Source organism: Lithobates pipiens, unplaced genomic scaffold (assembly GCF_037356315.1).
Source record: "Lithobates pipiens isolate NorthernLeopardFrog02 unplaced genomic scaffold, aLitPip1_a1.2 Scaffold_82, whole genome shotgun sequence".
NCBI classification, from domain to species: domain Eukaryota; kingdom Metazoa; phylum Chordata; class Amphibia; order Anura; family Ranidae; genus Lithobates; species Lithobates pipiens.
Genome location: NW_027507906.1, coordinates 800716 through 810414, shown reverse-complemented (window position 1 = coordinate 810414; position 9699 = coordinate 800716).

Below are 9699 nucleotides of genomic sequence, written 5' to 3'. Positions count from 1 at the left end.
GTGGTCAGATTGGTCCACAGACCCGATTCATCATATTCCCATGTTCTCTGCTGCCATGGCCAAGCGTCCTATGGGGGTGACCCTGGATATGATCTGTTCCAAACAATTCGACCCCTTGTAAAGTAAAAAAAGTTAATAAAAAAAAAAAAAAAAAAAAAACACTGTTGTCGTTTTATTTGTTGATGTTCGGTTCTTACTGTGTTTTATTGTTAACTGTTGTTTGCCTTGCCAGGAATGCCATTCAGCTGCAGCACTGATCTGTTTATTCTGACAGCAGCAGGGTGTGCTTTCAGTATATATACACGTCGGTGATTGCAGCGCTGTAGGAGATTTCTCATCTGTATTTAAAATAAATAAATAACATATATGCCAAAGCATGGGGGCCTGGGGTGGTCAGTGGGTGGATCGCCCCTATGCTTCGGCATATGTTTTTTTTCACTTTTTTTTTTTTGGCAGAGATGTCTTCCTCCACATCAGTCAATGTGAATGAAGGAATCTGTTAGCTTCTTTTTTTTTTTTTCAGCACACGGGCCCTGCAACTTTTAGCCAGACTGGAGGTACAGCCTGAAAGCTGCAGGGCTTGTCTGCAGAAGCCTGACATTGAACCCTTGATCCCTGCAAGAAAAAATATATATAAAATTGCACTGTAGCCACCCCTGCTTGACAGAAGGTGATCTTCTGATCCACCTTGTTTGCCTGGATGGAGGAATCAGCTTAATGAAAGAAAACTAACCATCTGTGGACACCCTTTAGGTACATTACTCTACCCTCATTCAATTTTCCTTCTCTAATAATACACAAATCATATAAAAATATTAAAATCATATTTATTGTATTTTTTTTATATAAAAGCCGTCAAAATAAAACACTCTGATAAAGATATTTCTTTGAAACACAGCATACCTTGTAACCATGAGTAATGGAAAACACACACACACCAGAAAGATACAAAAATATGTCTGCAAACTAACCATTCAAAGATCATTAAAACAGGTAACATAAAATCCAAGCCGCCCCGTAAAATGGGCGGAGTTTTCACTGGTTGGCAGATTAGAAAATAAAGTAAGAAGGTCATGATGAACAAACTACCATTGCAGATAGCAGGAATATTCTGGTGCCACAGCTTACCTCTATAATGTCTGCCCCTCCATGTTCTGCTGCATTCCTAAAGCCTACCGTAGATGGTTCGAACCTCGGCCGGTTCAGCAGGGACCAGCCGAGATTCGATCCATACATGGGCAGGCTGATTGCACCCAGGTCAGTCCATCAATGGCTCTGCGGGAGGGATTCCCCCATCAGCACAGTCAGTGGAATTAAGACCACATCATCTATGACAGTGATGGTGAACCTTGGCACCCCAGATGTTTTGGAACTACATTTCCCATGATGCTCAGGTACTCTGCAGTGTAGTTGAGCATCATGGGAAATGTAGTTCCAAAACATCTGGGGTGCCAAGGTTTGCCATCACTGATCTATGACTTGCCTAAATTCTATGCAAATACTGACTTTCCCAATAATTTCCCTTTGGGATCAATAAAGTATTCTGAATCTGACTTCCTGTTAGTAGTTATTTGCATAGGACTAGGAACGCCTTCTCTCCTCCCACTACCCGCGTGATACTGCCAAGGCTTGGCAAACAATGGCTCGGGCTCCAATCACTGCATTGTGGGATTGGGGAGGGATCCATATCTGGAAGTTGTGGGTTTTTAGGAGATGTAGAGGCACATTGGGGGGAGGGGATGCAGACATTGTAGAGTTAAGGGATGTCAACGAAGTTTGTTTTTTTGACTATCTTCACTGTTTGCTTTTGATCACAAATTTTAAAGTTCTCAACCGACTAAGGAAAATTCTACGTTGAGTGAGAATAGGTGTGTGGGAAAATTAAAAATGGCCATAGATGGAGCGATTTTCTTTCCTGCAACCATGGGTTGTCATTGCTATTGTGTTCTCCCGGCGGGGGGGAGGGAAGCCGTCTCTGCCGGGAGAACACAATGATTACTGCTAGCGGCTATAATAGCCACTAGCAAAATTTGACAGGCTGGTAGTACCCAAGCTGATCTATCAAATTGGGTACAAGCAGCCTGCCTATACATGGTTCGAATCTCGGGCAGTCCCTGCTGAACTGGCTGAGATTCGAACTGTCTATGGCCAGCTTAAGTATGCTTCCACTGTCCTACCCTTTAATTTCTTCATCCATTCCAATGGGGCAGGGCAGTGACAACTGTGTTATACACTGTTCATGTGTGTGATGATCCTGCAGTACAGAAGGCCCACCAGGAACCGCAACTTTTGTGAGACACTGTATATGCAGTCTTAGAGGAGAACAGTATGCTGTGAAAGAGGAGGACAAGGTAGGGGGAGACATTGGCAGCAGGGCAGCAACCTGGCACAGGACCTGAGCATTGGACCAATAAAACTATGAACAGAAACCATACCTGGAATTCTGCCTTAAGCCCCAACTGTAAGAGATCGAACTGTGGAAGAGCTTTGTTGCACAGTGATGGTCTACACAACTATGAACCGTGAGCCAAATGCAGCCCGCAGCTAGAATCGGTGGCCTCTCAAACAGGTCTTTAGGTCAGTCTATGGTCTCCATTTCTCTGAAACATTCACAATCCCCTCCACTTGGTCTTGAGTGCAGTTTCCCCACAGCTATGCTGTCATTGTACCATTGTTGGTTGCTAGGACCCCCAGCGCCCTGACAACCAGTCTCTACCCAGACCTGCTTTGCCTCCACCTGCTGATACAGCTACACTACCAGGGTCTCTCTATGTTCCAAGCCACACTGGAAAAGTGTGAGGTAAAGAAGTGGGGATCTTGATGTAAGGTAAGGCTCTGATGTGGACTCTAAAGGGAATGCAGATGTCGGGGGGATCCTGATATAACTGCAAACTTTGATGGGGATTTAGATGTAAGAGGGGGCACTCAGGTACAAGGGGACTCTAAAAGGACCTCTGATGGGGACTTTCATATATGGATGTACTCTAAAGGGGACTCTGATGGGGATTCATGCATGAGTGGACTATAATGGGGACTCTCATGTAAAGGGGGGCTCCAAAGGGAACTCTGATCTAAGGGGGACCCTGATGGAGACTTCAGTGTATGGGTGGACTCCAAAGGGACTCTATTGGGGACTATCATGTATGGGTGGACTCCAAGGGAACTCTGATGGAGACTTCAGTTTATGGGTGGACTATGATGGAGACTTTCATGTAAAGGGGGCTCCAAAGGGAACTCTGATGTAAAGGGGTGCTCTGATGGGGACTTCAGTGTATGAGTGGACTCCAAGGGGATTCTGATGAGGATTATTCTGTATGGGTGGACTCAAAAGGGAACACTGATGTAAGAGGTGCTCTGATGGGGACTTCAATGTATGGGTGGATTCCAAGGGGACTCTGATGGGGACTATCATGTATGGGTGGGCTCCAAAGGGAACTTTGATGTAAGGGGTGCTCTGATGGGGACTTCAATGTATGGGTGGACTCCAAGGGGACTATAATGTATGGGTGGACTCCAAGGGGACTATCATGTATGGGTGGACTCCAAGGGGACTATCATGTATGGGTATACTCCAAAGGGAACTCTGATGTAAGGGGAACTCTGATGGGGACTTCAATGTATGGGGGGACTCTGATAGGGGACTTCAATGTATGGGTGGATTCCAAGGGAACTCTGATGGGGACTTCAATGTATGGGTGGGCTCCAAGGGGACTATCATGTATGGGTGGACTCCAAGGGGACTATCATGTATGGGTGGACTCCAAGGGGACTATCATGTATGGGTGGACTCCAAGGGGACTATCATGTATGGGTGGGCTCCAAAGGGAACTCTGATGTAAGGGGAACTCTGATGGGGACTTCAATGTATGGGTGGATTCCAAGGGAACTCTGATGGGTGGGCTCCAAAGGGAACTCTGATGTAAAGGGAACTCTGATGGGGACTTCAATGTATGAGTGGGCTCCAAGGGGACTCTGATGGGGACTATCATGTATGGGTGGACTTCAAAGGGAACTCTGATGTAAGGAGGAATCTGATATGGTCTTTCATGTACAGGGGGATGCTAAAAGGAACTCGGGTGTAAGGGGGACTCTAATGGGGACTTTCATGTATGGTCAACTCTAAAGGGAACTCTGATTTAAGGGATGAGTCTGATGGGGACTCATGTATGGGTGAACTCTAAATGATTACCGGTCACACCCAAGATTCCTACTAAATACGGGCATAGTACTCAATAGGGTTTAAACATGACACTCTCAAAATTCGCTCAGGCCGGTTCACAACATGGGGTCCAGTACCTCCCTGTTCACCGATTCAGGTGTGAATCAGGTCCGAATTTTTGCCAGAATTTGCACCTGAATTGGAACCAAAGACGCACCTGACCCCTTTTGAAATGCAGACTGCGGGCCGCCCCCGAGATGTGTGAATCGGCTCCATTGAGAGCCACTCCCAGTCTCCTGTAATGCAAATTGGATGCAAAGAAAATCCACATCCAATTCGCATATATGTGAACCTTCATTATGGCATTGACCTCCTTTCCTTATGCTCCCCCTTCACAGCATCTACATATATATATAGAGAGAGAGAGAGAGAGAGAGAGAGAGAGAGAGAGAGAGACATTTTAAAATGAACCTGTCAGCCATTTAAAAACTTAAAAGGCACCCCAAGATAATTGCTTATTAAACTTTGTAGCCAGAAAACCAGCGGGCCTTTCTGCTTTCGTTTCTTTGTGTTATTGGGATCTTAAAGGGTTAGACCACTTTTAAGGAACGTTTAAAAAAAATCCTCCGTGGATTCCAGCATCCTTATCACATTGCATACCACTACTCTGCTGTTCAAGTAGGTGCTCATGTCTCTCTCAATAGACATAGGACACGTGCAACCCTTCTGAAAAAAAATCCCTTAGTAGCTAACCCCCTTTGCAGCAAGATGGATCGGATGTTAAAGGTGCGCCCCCAGCAGATCATTCACGAACACGTGCATTCGTGTTTGCACAGGGGGGGCAGGGGTGCTTTAAAAATGTTTTTTTTTTTTTTATGATCACTTTTATTGCTGTCTCAAGGAATATAAACATCACTTGTGATAGAAATATACAGTGACAGGTACTCTTGATGGAGAGATCTGGGGTCTATTAGGCCCCAGATGTCTCCTCCGCCCTAAAAGCATCAGATTACAGAAAGATCGGTGTGATCAAATGCTTTCAAGTAGTGATGCACCGAATGTTCGGCCACCGAAAATTATGGGTTTTTAGCGTTCTGACGAAAGCAAAAAAAAAAGCGCAGGTAATGGCTCCCGAAAACGTCTGCAATTTTACTGTACTAATGGTGTGAACGTCATGTGACTCAAAAAAAAAAGCATCAAAAACAAAACACGGGTTCATTTTTGATGCGTTCTTGCTGTGTTTTCGGTGCATTTCAATGAGGAGGTGCTGACCACATATGCACCAAAAATACAGCAAGCAGGATTTTTTTTAACACCGCTTCAAAAAGCCGACAATTTATATTCATTTAAATTTATGATATTAATAAAAAAGTTGAATATAATACAATTATTTATAAAAATATAGTTTTTTTTAAAAACCATGAATTTCTGCCAAATGCATCCAGAATCTTCGGTTTCTGAACCGGAATTTTCATTTTGATAGACCACTACTTTCAAGATTTAAAAATGGCGCAGTTTGCATCCCGATGTGACTACAGTACGCGTCGCTTCTCATTTCCTATACCATAGAGCCCATTGGAGACCTTCTGGTCCTTGTCGCTTCCAGTTTCCTATACCATAGAGCCCATTGGAGACCTTCCGGTCCTTGTTGCTTCCCATTTCCTATACCATATAGCCCATTGGAGACCTTTGGTCCTTGTTGCTTCCAGCTTCCTATACCATAGAGCCCCTTGGAGACCTTACGGTCCTCGTTGCTTCCCATTTCCTATACCATAGAGCCCATTGGAGACCTTCTGGTCCTTGTCGCTTCCAGTTTCCTATACCATAGAGCCCATTGGAGACCTTCCGGTCCTCGTTGCTTCCCATTTCCTATACCATATAGCCCATTGGAGACCTTTTGGTCCTTGTTGCTTCCAGTTTCCTATACCATAGAGCCCATTGGAGACCTTCTGGTCCTTGTCGCTTCCAGCTTCCTATACCATAGAGCCCATTGGAGACCTTCTGGTCCTTGTCGCTTCCAGCTTCCTATACCATAGAGCCCATTGGAGACCTTCTGGTCCTTGTCGCTTCCAGCTTCCTATACCATAGAGCCCATTGGAGACCTTCTGGTCCTTGTCGCTTCCAGCTTCCTATGCCATAGAGCCCATTGGAGACCTTCTGGTCCTTGTCGCTTCCAGCTTCCTATACCATAGAGCCCCTTGGAGACCTTCCGGTCCTCGTCGCTTCCCATTTCCTATACCATATAGCCCATTGGAGACCTTCTGGTCCTTGTCGCTTCCAGTTTCCTATACCATAGAGCCCATTGGAGACCTTCCGGTCCTCGTTGCTTCCCATTTCCTATACCATATAGCCCATTGGAGACCTATTGGTCCTTGTTGCTTCCAGTTTCCTATACCATAGAGCCCATTGGAGACCTTCTGGTCCTTGTCGCTTCCAGCTTCCTATACCATAGAGCCTATTGGAGACCTTCTGGTCCTTGTCGCTTCCAGTTTCCTATACCATAGAGCCCATTGGAGACCTTCCGGTCCTCGTTGCTTCCCATTTCCTATACCATATAGCCCATTGGAGACCTTTTGGTCCTTGTTGCTTCCAGTTTCCTATACCATAGAGGACATTGGAGACCTTCTGGTCCTTGTCGCTTCCAGCTTCCTATACCATAGAGCCCATTGGAGACCTTCTGGTCCTTGTCGCTTCCAGCTTCCTATACCATAGAGCCCATTGGAGACCTTCTGGTCCTTGACGCTTCCAGCTTCCTATACCATAGAGCCCATTGGAGACCTTCTGGTCCTTGTCGCTTCCAGCTTCCTATACCATAGAGCCCATTGGTGACCTTCTGGTCCTTGTCGCTTCCAGCTTCCTATACCATAGAGCCCCTTGGAGACCTTCCGGTCCTCGTCACTTCCCATTTCCTATACCATATAGCCCATTGGAGACCTTCTGGTCCTTGTCGCTTCCAGTTTCCTATACCATAGAGCCCATTGGAGACCTTCCGGTCCTCGTTGCTTCCCATTTCCTATACCATATAGCCCATTGGAGACCTTTTGGTCCTTGTTGCTTCCAGTTTCCTATACCATAGAGCCCATTGGAGACCTTCTGGTCCTTGTCGCTTCCAGCTTCCTATACCATAGAGCCCATTGGAGACCTTCTGGTCCTCGTCGCTTCCACTTTCCTATACCATAGAGCCCATTGGAGACCTTCTGGTCCTCGTTGCTTCCCATTTCCTATACAATATAGCCCATTGGAGACCTTTTGGTCCTTGTTGCTTCCAGCTTCCTATACCATAGAGCCCATTGGAGACCTTCTGGTCCTTGTCTCTTCCCATTTCCTATACCATAGAGCCCATTGGAGACCTTCTGGTCCTCGTCGCTTCCACTTTCCTATACCATAGAGCCCATTGGAGACCTTCTGGTCCTCGTTGCTTCCCATTTCCTATACCATATAGCCCATTGGAGACCTTCTGGTCCTTGTTGCTTCCAGCTTCCTATACCATAGAGCCCATTGGAGACCTTCTGGTCCTTGTCTCTTCCCATTTCCTATACCATAGAGCTCATTGGAGACCTTCTGGTCCTTGTCGCTTCCAGTTTCCTATACCATAGAGCCCATTGGAGACCTTCCGGTCCTCGTTGCTTCCCATTTCCTATACCATATAGCCCATTGGAGACCTTTTGGTCCTTGTTGCTTCCAGTTTCCTATACCATAGAGCCCATTGGAGACCTTCTGGTCCTTGTCGCTTCCAGCTTCCTATACCATAGAGCCCATTGGAGACCTTCTGGTCCTCGTCGCTTCCACTTTCCTATACCATAGAGCCCATTGGAGACCTTCTGGTCCTCGTTGCTTCCCATTTCCTATACCATATAGCCCATTGGAGACCTTTTGGTCCTTGTTGCTTCCAGCTTCCTATACCATAGAGCCCATTGGAGACCTTCTGGTCCTTGTCTCTTCCCATTTCCTATACCATAGAGCTCATTGGAGACCTTCTGGTCCTTGTCGCTTCCAGTTTCCTATACCATGGAGCCCATTGGAGACCTTCCAGTCCTCCACGGACTCTGTGGTAAGACAGCGAAACTGCCAGCTTCAGTTCCAGCTCTCCAGTGGGACAGAGATCCAGGAGGGGCATCCCTCTCACGGCCTGTAAAAGCAATCCAGCGGCTAATTCGCTTTTTTACAAACAAAAAAAGGCGGCAAAAACAAAACAATAGCTGCAGGCGTCATCCACTTGAAATCCCCAACGTACGTTAGACGGTCTTCAAGTGGACACTTTTGGGACAGGCTGAGCATGGGGGCAGGAGCAACTATTTAAACAGTGGAGGAGTGGTATGTAAGATGCTGGGAACACTGGGGAATTTCTTGGAAAAGGGCCATAAAAGTTAAAGCAAACCCTATAACTATCCTAAATTCTGGCGTAAGCCCTGCCTAACTGACACCCAACCATTCAATGGCCACTAAGACTCTTAACGGAAAAGCTGAAGGTTGGTGTCACAAAATCCAGAAGTTGTAGTTCTTATAACATAGTGAAACTAATACAGAGATGTACACAGAATAGGGTATTCCAGCAGCACCTTGTGGTATACGCTCTTAGGAAGGACTTTAATTTTAAAATGGCCGACAGGTTTGAGTTAATGTGTTAAGATGGCAGTGTGAAGAAACGTACAAGTTCCAACTACCATAAGGTGATTACGCTCCCAAACGTTTTCTTAAAAACATGCAGCTGGAAATTAGACATGTGCATTTGTTTTCGTCCGAATGCATTTTCGTCAGAATTTCAGCTATTTTCGTTTTCGTTTTGACAAACGATAACGAAAGCACAGAATCCGAAAAAAGAAAGATCCGACATAAATAAATGCTTTATTTTCGTTTTCATTGTTACAACAGTTCAATATAGAATAGGAGATTCGACGTGACTCTGACAATAATCTGTGTCTATAGAACCTGTGGTCGAATGTGCCTAACCTTACCTCTATTAGTCCAAGATTATATAGAGAAAATATTCAACAGAGAAAAAAGATTTGACAGAGAGAAAAGATTCTGCAAGTTACTGTCCTAAAAAGTGTTTGGGGACCTGGGTCCTGCCCCAGGGGACATGTATCAATGCAAAAAAAAGTTTTAAAAACGGAAGTTTTTTCGGGAGCAGTGATTTTAATAATGAATAAAGTGAAACAATAAAAGCGTAATATTTCTTTAAATTTCGTAGTGGAGACAGAAGGTGGATGGATTTGCTGCGCTGGATGAGATCAGCGTCGCTGGAACCCGGAGAGATGATCGTCCGTCGCTGGATAGCAAGAGTGGATTACAACCGCTGGAATCTTTTTTTTAATTTTTTTTATTTTTAATAAAGGAATTTTTCAAAAGTGTGTTTGTCTTATTTAACTATTTTTTACACTTTCTTTGTGAAATGGTAGGGGTACTTTTGTACCCCCTTACCATTTCAAACAGGGGGGGCGGGATTTGGGGGTCCCCTTGTTAAAGGGGGCTTCCAGATTCTGATAAGCCCCCCGCCCGCAGACCCTCACAACCACCGGTCAGGGTTGTGAGGATGAGGC